Genomic DNA, 13,011 nt, shown 5'->3' on the forward strand with positions numbered 1-13,011 from the left:
GAGATGAACCCAGGAAAAAGCACACAGGAGACTCGAATGGTCTCTGTGATGCTCTGCTTATGTGAGTGCCCTAGTGTCCATTTATTGATTGTGTCCATTAGGTATGTTCTTTAGTGTGCTTGAAAATTTCATAATGATAAACTTCTTTTAAAAAAGAAAATAGAAGGTACTTATATCAGGACAGCTTGTGCATGCAACAGGAATCTAACCAAATTAGCTTAGAACATGTGTTGGCTCAATATCTGAGAATATTAGAAATCAAGATGGCTTAAACGTGGATGGATCCTAGGACTCAAATGTTGTCATCAGAGTCCTCACCTGCTCACTCTCTCCTCTCCTGCATACTTCCTTCCATTGACAGAAAGACGTTCCTTTGGTTTTGAGCACAAAATTTGCTCAGTTTACCTGAATATTTTTCATTTTTAGTTGTCATTCATATTTAAATTATTTGGGTTGCTTTACAGTGAAATAGCAAATTAGTATCCTGGATAAATTTTTATGCCTCACCAATGCTTTTAAATCTATAAATAAAGAACATTTCAGATTAAAGTTATGGTTTTCCTATTTCCATAGCTAAGTCATTTCAGACAATAATAGGGTCCTGAAGTTCATAGTCTCGTAGTTTTGAAATATGTAGCTAAGTCTATAAAAGATGCAGAGTAAATTCCGGAACATGTGTTAATTGTGAAAGTTCCATACTAGCTCATCTTTTAAAAATTTGTGCTATACCATTATTAGATAACAAATTCTAATATTCACATTTGTTTCTTTTGAAATACCCATAACCCAGAAAAAAGTAATTATGTGTAAATGACTAGATAAAATGTTTTCTTTTGAATTGGAAATACAATCACTCTAAAAATCCAATCTCAAAAATACTGAGCTTCAAATTCTTACACTCGGAAGAAAAAAAAATTATCAAGAACAGAGAAATACCCCTAGCTGGTTTGGTTTTAGCCTGTGGACTGAAGGGTCCTGGGTTCGATTCCAGTCAAGGGCACATACCATATGCAGGAGGCAGCCTATCAATGATTCTCTCTCATCATTGATGTTTCCATCTCTCTCTCCCTCTCCCTTCCTCTCTGAAATCAATAAAAATATATTTTTTTTTAAAAAAAAAGGAAAGAGAAATAAACAAAATAAGTGAAAAAAAAACAATAAAGGAAAGAAATAGGGTGGGTGTGGGCTAGAAGGGGTCACTGGGGAGAAAAGAGGGACATCTATAATACTTTCAACAATAAAGATAAATTTTTAAAAGAGAAATAAGGACATTTACATGATGAAATGAAACTACTTTTGTTTGTTGTTACAATATTAAACCCAAATGGGCTCATGCAAACTTGAAGAGAGATAACTTCAGGGCTTTCCTACTTTATAAAGTGGTGGGATTTATACCTCCAGAAGGAGACACTAGATGAGATGACAATTACAGAGGGCTTTCATTGACATTGGAAACATTCAAGAAGACTTGAACAAAGCACCTGAAAGGATAGAATTGGATCATATTTCTCTTCTTTATAACTCTTGAAGATATATTATTTTGCACACTGGTCCAAGAAGAAAAGAAATATTAAAAATTAATTGCAAAACTGTGGAGGTTGAGGGCATATATGGGAGTGGGGTGGTGGTGAGGGCAATGGTAAGATATGTACACATATAATACCTTAATAAAAATAATAAAAAAAAAGTAATTACAATACATTCAGCAGACATTATGCATAGTATGTACAGGGACTCCATTTATTGTGCTCCTATTATGTGCCATGGACATGTTAAACTACAGTATATGCAATTTCTTCCACATTTTTCTCTGGGTTAATTGAATTTAACTAGGATAAAACTTCTGTAAAGGAACAAAAAGTAGATCAGTGGTTGCCTGGGGGCAGAGGAGGGAGTGTAGATTGGATGTCATTTATTTTTGAAATTGGATTTTTGAGATTGATGGGCTTGCCTAATCAACAGCAATCATTTTGTAGTAGTCATTTACATATAATTTTCTTTTCAGGCTATGGTTGTTTCAAAAGAAAAACATAAATTTAAGATGAAACTTTTCAGAGTAGTGGTAGTGTTTTAAAACTAGATGGTGGTACCCAGCAAAAAAATAAAAAAAAATAAAACTAGATGGTGGCTTGCGTGCTTCAGGTTTGAGCGTTGACCTATGAACCAGGAGATCACGGTTTGATTCCCAGTCAGGGCATATGCCCAGATTGCAGGCTTATCCCCCAGTTTGGGGCCTGCAGGAGGCAGCCGATCAATAATTCTCATCACTGATGTTTCTATCTCTCTCTCTCCCTCTCTGAAATCAATAAAAAAATTTTTCCAAAAAATAAAAATAAAAAATAAGTAGATGGTGGTTATGAATGACTTTTAAAAAGGTTTTCCACAAAATCCTATGAATTTAAAAATACAGCCCGGCGTAGTATTGAAACTTTGAATTAGTATTAAAAACACTTCTGTGTACCAGCCTTTACATGAAATAGGTATTTGTGCATGAAAAAAATGTTTCTAAAGAACAGTTATAAAATTTGATCTATGTTTTCTTCACTTTTTTATTTTACAGTTAATAACATATTGCTAGAATTTTAAAACCTAAGCAAAATATTTATGTCTAGAATAAACATTTAATTCTATTTAGTAGACATGTTTTAAGGTGTCATATTTAATTAATAACTACAGGCACAGATACAAAAACATCTATCTTGGTTCTTACAGTTTATGCAAATTTCATATAATTATTCTCTACAGAGAGTTCATTTAAAATAATTTTTTAAACTTTCATTTGCATTTATTTTATGCTGAATTTATTCCCATGCCATTAGTTTTTGTTTCTTCAATATTTTCTGGGGTATCATTTTCTTCTGTGCCACCTCCTCTTCTGGTTTAGGAACCATCTGCTCTTTTTCAATAGGATCACCTCCATGTGGCAGGGAGAGCTTATGTGGGGGTTGATCAGCCAATGAGCTTTGTAAATTCTGCACCATTTCTTGGGGGTTTTATTCACCTAGATGTGCTCAATGACTAGAGAATCTACATCTAAACCCTTAAATTCAGCATTACTCTCTGCACTTTTAAGCATGTGCAGCTCTCTTTTTGGGCCACTGACCCTGTGTCCAGCCCCAATTTTTTGCTTGGGCACACCTACCAACTCCACCATTGTAATGACTGAATGGCACACATTGCTTCTGCAAAGGGACGTCCTTCACATACTTGGTGACTTTTGAATATGCATACCCTTGATGGCCTGGGCAGTTTCACAAGTGTTCTTAAAGTGAACATGAAGATTTGAACCTCTTGATTTGCATGATTTTATAAGATTATTTCAAGTGAATAGCGAGCCATCAAGCCATTTATAGGAAAAGCTAAAATAAAATTTCTTTAGCCCTGGCTGGGTAGCTCAGTTGGTTAGAGTGTTGTTCCAATATGTCAAGGTTGGGGGTTTGATCACTAGTCAGGGCACATACAAGAATCAACCAATGAATGCATAAATAAGTGGAACAATAAATCTCTCTCTCAAAAAAAAAAAAACCACACAAAACACAAAACAAAGAAAACTTGCTTTAAATTATGTATTTTCCTTATTGTGAGCTACATAACATGATCTTAATATTATACCACAGAAAGCTACAACTTGATAAAATTTGACTTAATTTTACTGCAAAAAGTTTATTCAACCTCTAGGTCTGTATCAGCTAAAATACAATAAAAAAGTAATCACTTGTGTCCTCAGGAAAGTAGGTGACTTCATGAACCCACATTTAAAATGTTTTTTCATTAATTGTAGTACCCTGATATCACAAATAGGAACAGGTGGAGTCAACTGTAAATCTGTGTTTATGTCAAACTTGCCAGATGCTGAGAGAGAAGTTGCTACTAGGGTATAACACAGGCTCCTCTAGCCACGGGTGCTTTGCGCACACTGTTAGCTCTGTAGCCATACACTTCATTCATCCCTCAGATCTCAGTTTTGGCACCTCTTCTGGTAGAAAGTCTTTCCTTAGCTCCCAAGTTAGATCAGACTCCTTTGTTGTACTCTCTCCTAGAGGCATTCATTTCCTTCAGAGCATTTCTGTGGTTTGCAATTGTATAATCATTTAACTTAATTAAGTTAAATGATTATACAATTGCAAACCACAGTTCTATCCTACAGGGGAGTTCTATCCTACTCTATGTGTCTGATTTTCTGAGTCATCTCAGGCCTACCTTCAATCCTACCCTCCAGGGAAGCAGAGTCCCTGTCTGGCTTTGCTCTTTATTGAAGATTAGAGGCCCGGTGCACAAAATTTGTGCATGGGAGGGGTTGGTCCCCTCAGCCCAGCCTGCACCCTCTCACAATCTGGGACTACTGGCTCCTAACTGCTCTCCTGCCTGTCTGTCTGATCTCCCCTAACCACTCTGCCTGCTTGCCTGCCTGCCTGCCTGATCTCCCCTAACCACTCTGCCTGCCTGATTGCCCCTAACTGCTTTCCTGCCTGCCTGATCATCCCTAACCCCCTCTGCCTCAGCCCCTGCTGCAGTGGCTTCCGGAAGGACTCCGTAATGACATCTGGAAGGTCATTCGGTGCATTCAGCTATCCCATCTACCTAGCATATTACGCTTTTATTACTATAGATATCTCTTTCTCCTAACAAGCACCTGGCACATAGCAGATGCATAATGTACTCACTGAAGAATGAAAACATACTAGATTATTTTCCTAGAGCCACCCTTCCTCAGGTCCAGCCGGCTTTACTAAGAGCAAATGGGACCCTAGCTGGTTTGGCTCAGTGGATAAAGTGCAGACTGAAGGGTCCTGGGCTCGAATCTGGTCAAGGGCACATACCTTGGTTGCAGGCTCAATCCCTGACCCTGGTCTGGGTGGGTGCGGGATGTGTCTCTCTCACATCGATGTTTCTCTCTCTGTCTCTCCCCCTCTTTTCCACTCTCTCTAAAAAGCAATGAAAATATATACTTGGGTGATGATTAACAACAACAGAAAAAAGAGCGAATAGGGATGATTAAAGTTACATATTCAGTGCCCTAAACTAAGCACATCAGACTTGCAGAAGAAGCTTGCACCAGAGGAAGCTGAGGATGACTGCTCAAAAGCCAGCCCTTCCATGTGCAATTTCCCTCTGTTGCCGTGGTGATAATGACTGTCCCATGTCATTTTCTATCCCCCAACAGTAAGAGAAACTTTGCAGTTGCGATATCGTTTAACAGACAGAGTGGTTTCCGTTGGACACTAAGTACTGCTACAAATTTTAAAATAAATAAATAAAGTTACATATTCAGAAAGCCATCTGATTGTGACCATCTGCCTTGAAGCAAGTCCATCAGATCTGTTCTGGAATTTAAATTTTCAGGGGATTACACAGGAGGACAAACCCCTGGAGGTGCAGTTGTCATCTGGAAGGTCTGAGGCCCCGTGGAGATGGGCTGTCAGCTTTTGTTCCATTGGGCCTTTTGGGTCTATGCTCTCTGAGATATGATTCTCCAACTTTTCTTTAAATCCCATGAGCTACTCCAAAATTTTTTATTTTTGCTTAATTTAGCTGGAGTTCATTTCTTTTGCCCATAGCCAACGATCCCCAGCTGTTATATCTTCCCACCTCTTTTACTATGATCAAATGTAAAGACTTCTACATTGCATACTTCTCAAGACTAGGGATTAATGCTGTAAGTTTCAGAAGAGCAGCTAAAGGAATATTCTACATTTAACCAATGCAAATGCTCAAACTAAATGGTTGTTTCCACCTGTGGTTTTGAACTCACCCAGAGCATGGCCTTTTCTAGCCGCCCCCCTAGTGCATCTCTAGCACACCTTCCTGAATCCTCCTTTATTTTTCATGTCTGAGTTATGATGTGTGGTTCCTTTCACATCCAATGACACTTCATCAAAATTCAAACAGCTTTTTAAGCCCCAAACCCCTAAAATATAAAACCGCAGTCTCATGAACTCCCTCATTTCTCTCTAGGTTCTTACCTCCACCTCATCCTTCCTCCTTTCCTTCTATCAGAATAACATACTCCTTCCTCATCAAGGCCACCTGCCACCTCCCACCAGTCTGGTCTCTTGTAGTCCCACCCTTTCAGTCACAGCTAGCATTCATTGAGCCAAGGACAGTTGGTGTGAATTACCTCTTTAAATCCTGAAAACATCCCTGTGAAGTTGGGAGTATTATTGCAAATCAGGAAAATAAAGCTCAGAGAAGTTAATTAACTTGAGTAAGTTCAGTAAACATTGGGTCAAGACAATTTAACTCCTGAGCATGTGCACTGGAACATGTTTTTCTGCCTCAATTTTTTTTTTCTGCCTCAATATTTTAAAATTTTCTCAATTTTGTTCAAATCAGCACCACCACCACCGATGAAAAATTTTCTTGATCCTACATCTTCCTGTGGCCTTTTTCTTTATCTTCCAGTTTTCACTGAATCCAGGTCCAGGGGCCACTTGGGCCACTTCTCAGCTTTTCTCCTACTTAATCGCTGCAGTACTAGTCATGCCAACCATTTCCTTCTTAAAATTAGGAGCTTTCTTGGTTTCCATGAAGCCTCTGACACTTGCTCTTTCTCTCCTTCCAGGACCACATCTTCTCAATCACTCTAATCAATTCCTTTTTTTTTTTTCTGTCGCCCCTTAAACATTGGAATTTCTAAGAGTTTTATCAATAAAAGCCTGAAACTCAATTTTCCCCTGCCCCCGACCCCATTCACATCTTTCTATCCTTATTCCTTGTTCTTGTTAAAGCAGCATATGTCACCCAATCTGCCGCTCCCTGTCTCCCCCCACACTCTCATCCAATGGTCAGAAAATCCTGATAGTATTTTTCCTCTGTAGAAGTTTAATTTGGGTCTTTTAAAAAAATATATGTTTTTACTGATTTTAGAGCGAGAAGAAGGGAGAGAAAGAGGAGAGAGAGAGAGAGAGAGAGAAACATCAATGTGAGAGAAACATCGATCAGTTGCCTCCCGTACGAACCCCGAGCCGGGACTGAACCCAAAACCTGGGTATGTGCCTTGACCAGGAATCGAACTGGTGACCTTTCAGTACACAGGACGATGCTCAACTCACTGAACACTAGCCAGGTTGTTGAAAACTAGTATATCATCTGTATCTCTATGTCACTTTTTAAATACATGCAATAGTTACAATAACTTTTTATGTCATTCTCTGTTAATTCTAACGTCTGTGTGGGTTCCCAGCCAGTTTCAATTGATTGATTATTCCTCTTATTGTGGACCATGTTTTCCTACTTCTTTGTATGCCTGGTCATCTTTAATTGAATGCCAGACGTTGTAACTTATACCTGCCGCATACTGAATATTTTTATATTTCTATAAATCTTCCTGAGCTTTGTTCTGGCATGCACTTAAGTAACACAGACACAGTTTGATCCTTTTAGGACTAGCTTTTTTGATTCGCTAGGCAGGTCCCAAGCAGTGTTCAGTCTAGGGATAATTATTCCTTAGTACTGAGACAAAACCTTCCTGTTTGATCTGCCCAATGCCATGAATTATTGGTCTTTCTAGCGCGGCTGATGGGGGTAGGTACTGCTCCTGGCTCTGCAGGGGCATCAGGCACTGTTCACTCTACACGACTTGGCCTCACCCATGTGCTGATCAATACTCTGCTGGATCCTGGAAGCATCCAGAGCAGATGTCCAGGCTCTCCCTCTCTGTTAGCGCTCTCCTCTCTGTCCTGTGAACTCAGTCCTCTCTGCTCTGTCCGAGGAACTCAGCTGTCCTGATCTCTCCAGACTCTTAGCTCTGTCTCCTCAATCTGGGGGACCACGAGCCCAATCCGGTTTCCCCTCCCTTGCAACACAGTCTGGAAACTTTCTCCAGGCAGTAAGGTGGGGCAATCAATCATAAGGCTCATCTCATTTGTTTCCTTTACCACAGGGATTTCTGTCCTTTGTTGCCTGTTGTCCAGTGTTTGGTAAGCCATTGTTTTATATACATTGTTGATTGTTGTTTCAGGTAGGAGGGTAAAGCCAGACTTGTTTTCCCATACTGACCAGAAAAGGAAGTCTATGAAATCTAATGGATCAGCGTGTCTCAAACGTTTGCAATCCATTTTTCTCACTTTACCAGAGCCTCATTTTTTCCCTAAAATATTAATCTCTTGTTATTCCCCTGCTGCAGACCCTTTTATAGCATCCCGATTGTTTATGCCTTCATGACGAGGTCCCTTCCCATCCCTCTACCGCCCCCACCCCTGCCATTTCCCCGTATGTCCCATTGGCTCTAACCAAATCAAGGTATTTATAGTCTTCTCCATCCCACTAATCAGCATTTACCACTAAGTGCTGATCAGCACTTACCAGCACCTGCCTCCAGGTCTTGGCCCACATTGTTTCCTCTGCCTGGAATATTCTTTCTCATCTTCCACCAGGTGAACACTTCTTTAACCTAGAAAATCCTTTTTAGCACATGTAAACTTTTGCCACCAAGTAGAATTGCTCCCCTGCCTATTGTACCACTATGAACTAAATATTGTGCATGTCCATTTTATAGCACTTATCACTTTGTATTATATATATTTGCTTATTTCTCTGTTTACACTAATATACAGAACATTCTAAGAGGGTAAAGAATGTACTTTCTTTATATGCCCACTGTTCAATTTATCCAACCAATAACTATTTACTGAGCTCTTCACCATGTCTGGGCATTTTCTATGTCCTAGAGATACAGCATTGAACAAGACAGAGTCCTTGCCCTCCTGGATTTTTACATGGGGGTGAAAGAGGCAGTTAATGCACGTAGAAAAGTAGAGCATATTTACAGAACAGAAGAAGTTAGGATGTTGTTACCGTCATCTGGGGAACAGAGGTGATATTAGCTTGGAATAGGATGAGGGAGAAGTGGGGGGGGGGGCGGGGGAGAACTGAATCCACGTGAGATGCATTTCTGAGATAAAGTCAATGGGGTTTGTACATGGGTTTGTTGGAGGTGAGGAGGGAAAAGAAGAAAAAGGATGATTTTTATATGATAGATGCCTAATACACTCATGTGTGAATAAGCTCCTTGACAATTGAAAACTAGTTTTAAAAAGATGAACCTATGGATTTGATTCAGAAGCTAAGTGGCCAATGTTATCAGGAACATTTGCCTTATTCAGACTAGTTACCAGAGAATAGTAAACATGGAGCAAAATGGGTGAAGGTGGTCACAATGTACAAGCTTCCCGTTATAGTATAAATAAGTCCTGTGGACATAATGTGTAGCATAGTGATTATAGCTAATAAAACTGTTGCATATTTGAAAGTTGCTAGAAGAGTAGATCTTAAAATTACTAATAAAAAATTATAACTATGTGTGGCGATGGATGTGAACTCATTGTGTTGATCATTTTGCAATATATACATATATAGAATCATTATGTTGTACACCTGAAACTAATATAATTTTATACATCAATTACAACTCAATAATAAAAAAGAATAGTAATATTAGGTTACCCTTACTTATTATCTGACCTTACTCGAGTCTTGTAACTTCTCTAAGCCTCAGTTTTATCATCTGTAATATAGAGATAATTCTAGTATCTACGGTTGAGTTTTTCTTTTTTAGGAAGAAATTGAAGTAACACTTTTAAGTTATTTAGCACTATGTCTAATATATAGTAAGTGGGAGCTTATTTCAATATGTTACTAGTGACACAACCAATCAATTGGTTGTTTTGTTGTTCTATGTTCAAGAAGAATATCATGATTAAAACTTTTGTGATTCTCTGTAAAATAACGTTAGGTAATTCTTGCTGTGATATATAGTTTGTGTTCTAGAAAAATTAACAAAGCTTTCAAAAATATATACAAAATAAAATAACAAAATTAAACTGTCACAAAAATCTCTCCCACTGAATGAAAATTCTATAATGATTTAATGCCTCCAAGCATCTTTCTAAAGTGGCCCATTTTCAGATATTTCTAACATGGGGAGAAAAGCCCATCTGGTCAATCTTCTGGATGAAGCAAGGAGTTCTCAGTTCTCCTGAGCCTTTGGGAGGCCGGGGGGAAAGGTGGGTGGACCCAACGAGAAGATGGCTGTGTCCCCAGCAGGGAAGGAATAAACAAGGTCTGTCCCCAATTTCTTTGGAAATTAGGAGCAAGCGAAGACGAACACTGGTGAGCAAAATGAGAGAGAAGAGTTTCAGAATAGGCAAGAGAATGAGAAGGAAAGAAAAACAATCAGGGCCTAATGAGGGGCAGCTCCAAAGGTGGGGAAGGGAAGGTGCTGGGTGATGGGTGTTTGCACACATTCTGTGAGAGGGGAGTGGAGGGAGACAAAAGAGAACCCTCCAGGAGGGTAACAGTGGGAGTGGGTGGAGCCTGGCAACCCCCACGGACACTCACCCGTGGTAATACTGTGTACCGATTGTCACAATAACCCCAAATGCTAATTACCATTATTATCTCCATTGTACAGGGAAAGAAACTGAGGCTCAGGGAAGCCAGTTAGCTTCCCCTCGCCGCAGGGAGCAGCAAAGCAGGAACTGAATCTGATTCTGTTTAACCAGAGCTTGTACTCTCCGGTGTCTGGCTGCACGGCCTCTAGTTCTTGCTAATGGGAGGAAAGCAGCAGGGTCAAAAGGATCTGGGGAGGGGAGACAGAATCTGGGAAATGCAAACAGAAAGTACTGGCAACATTTTCTATCTGCAGTTCTTAAACAAAAATCGATTTAATCTTTGTGTTCAACTTTAAAAAAAAATGTCTTGCAAAACATGGAATCTTACACCGTGGAAATAAAACATGAAGATTCTTAATTACTTTTCTGTAAGGGGATTACTTGCCAAAGTCAGACTGGATGTACTAGTTCAGGCAATCACTCGTATCTTGTGAGAATGAGGGTTGTTCAGTATCTCTTAAGAGGTGATGAGTCCCATTTCTGCTTAAGAAGTAGCTTTTACTTTATTAAGAAGGTATTTTTAATGGGTTTAATATAATTAGAAAATATGTCTCTAAAGCCCCAGGAAGAGTCATGACACAGTAATTTTATATTTTCTATGTTAACCATTTAAAGTCACATTTTCTTCAGCTAAAATAAGTTTTATCTGTGAACATGTCTGCATGTTATTATTGTATAAGAAACTGGACCTACACTGCCATCTGCTGTGTCACGATTAGGTGAAAATCTCCCACATAAACTGGGCTTGAGCAACGCAAAATATACATATGAAAGCCTGTACAACTTTGCTTTGTGGACAAGTAGTGCAGTTAAATATTTCAAATTGTATTGTAGGCATGAGGAGGGATTGTGTGTGTGTGTGTGTGTGTGTGTGTGTGTGTGTGTGTTTACTATGACATGAAAAAAATAATAGATAATAATGTAACAAAACTTGTGTCCCCACCACCTGTCCTTGAGGAATCTGAGACCCTTAGTGGGTGCCTGATACTTGGATACTATTGAATACTATATATACTACTAGAGGCCCGATGCACGAAATGCGGTCCCTAGGCCTAGCCAGCGATCGAAGCACAAGTGTCTGGCATGTAAGGGCAGGTCCTAGCTGACCTCTGGGCCCTGGGCAGCACCTAGGCCTCCGGGCCCCCACGCGCCCCTCTCCGCCTGAGTCATGGCACCCAAGTCCCCATGCGAAGATGCGGTGAGCACAGCCGGACGCCACAGGCCAGGGTTCAGTGTGAGCCTCTGGGCCACCCAGTGGCGCCACATGGAAGCTGGGCAGGCAGCACGCCCTCTCCCCGCCAGCCTCCCAGACTGGCTTCTGTGTGAACCCTGTGGTCCTGGAGGCTGCGGCCTGGCTCACTGGGAAGACGCTACACGGATGTGGGGTGGGCTCCTCACAGGAGCCTAGCACCTGAGCATGGGGCGGGGGGGGGGGGGGGGGGGGGGGGGAGGTATGTGTGTGGGGAGTGTGTGGGGGGGGCTTACTGGGCATGCAAGCCCTGGTGTCCTGGGGGAGGGTAGCAGGGGGAGTGAAAGCGAACTTGGTGGACACCCCGCATTCTCACTGCACCCCCGCCCCCATCACCCTCGCCCCCAGGTAGCCAGCAAGAGGCCGCAGCGCATTGTCAATGCCTTCCATGTTCCATGCTGCCCCCTGGTGGTCAGCGCGTGTCATAGCGAGTGGTCAAACTCCCCGTCTCCTGGTCGCCCGAGGGAACAATTGGCATATTAGGCTTTTATTATATAGGAATATATACTAAGTTTTTTTCTACACACATATACCTGTGATAAAGTTTAATTTACAAATTAGGCACAATAAGAGATTAGCAACAATAACTAACTAAACTAGAACAGTTGAACGGATAACTGGGGTGGCTACTAACTAGCAAACAAGAAGGTGGGATAGGGGAAAAAGGGGAGGGGGAGTGGGCAGGGGAGTGTATACAGTGTGTATTCAGTGTGGATACGCTGGACAAAGGGATGATTCATGTCTGGGGCGGAATGGAGCTGGAATGGTATGAGATTTCATCATGCTACTCAAAATGGTGCACAACTTTAAACCTATGAATTGTTTATTTCTGGAATTTTCCATGTAATATTTTTAGACTGCAGATGACCCCATGTAACAGAAACTGTGAAAAGCAAACTTGAGGATTAAGGGGAGACTACTGTACTATCAATACCATTGGTACTACGTGTCATTCAAGGTCATTCCACACAACCAGGAAAGAACTGGTGGCAGCCCACAACCCGGGATTCTGTAGTCAAGGAGAGAAGTAGAGCTGGTGGTTTCAGAGGCACCCTTACGGAGGTGTGAGCATGAAAATGGAGAGGGGAGCAGTCAAAGGACTCAGGAGAAGAGCAGGGCCACAGGAGGTAGAAAAGAAAACTGGACCGGTCAGTTTGGTAATGAAATACTGCATACGGATGATAAAATGCTCCTCCTACAATTCTTCCCAGCACCTGACCACTGTCACTGGCCATGACTGAAACCTCGGTGTGTGTTTTAGCTTATAAAGGTCCTATTGAACCTGAATAGAGGCAATCCCAGGAGGAAAGATATTGACCCTGAGACATCACACCATCTGCAATTATTCCTTCCCCACCTCCTTCAGCCCTT

At 40.9% G+C, this 13,011-nt stretch overlaps 1 pseudogene across 1 annotated transcript; it reads right to left on the reverse strand.

The window, feature by feature from the left end:
• Positions 1 to 2,801: 2,801 nt before the first annotated feature.
• On the reverse strand, positions 2,802 to 3,339 carry LOC307113544 (large ribosomal subunit protein uL22-like; annotated as a pseudogene). Its single transcript has one exon. The product of its transcript is annotated as a large ribosomal subunit protein uL22-like (transcript).
• Between the last annotated feature and the right edge of the window lie 9,672 nt (positions 3,340 to 13,011).

The sequence above is a fragment of the Cnephaeus nilssonii genome (genome assembly GCF_951640355.1).
Source record: "Cnephaeus nilssonii genome assembly, chromosome: 17".
NCBI classification, from domain to species: domain Eukaryota; kingdom Metazoa; phylum Chordata; class Mammalia; order Chiroptera; family Vespertilionidae; genus Cnephaeus; species Cnephaeus nilssonii.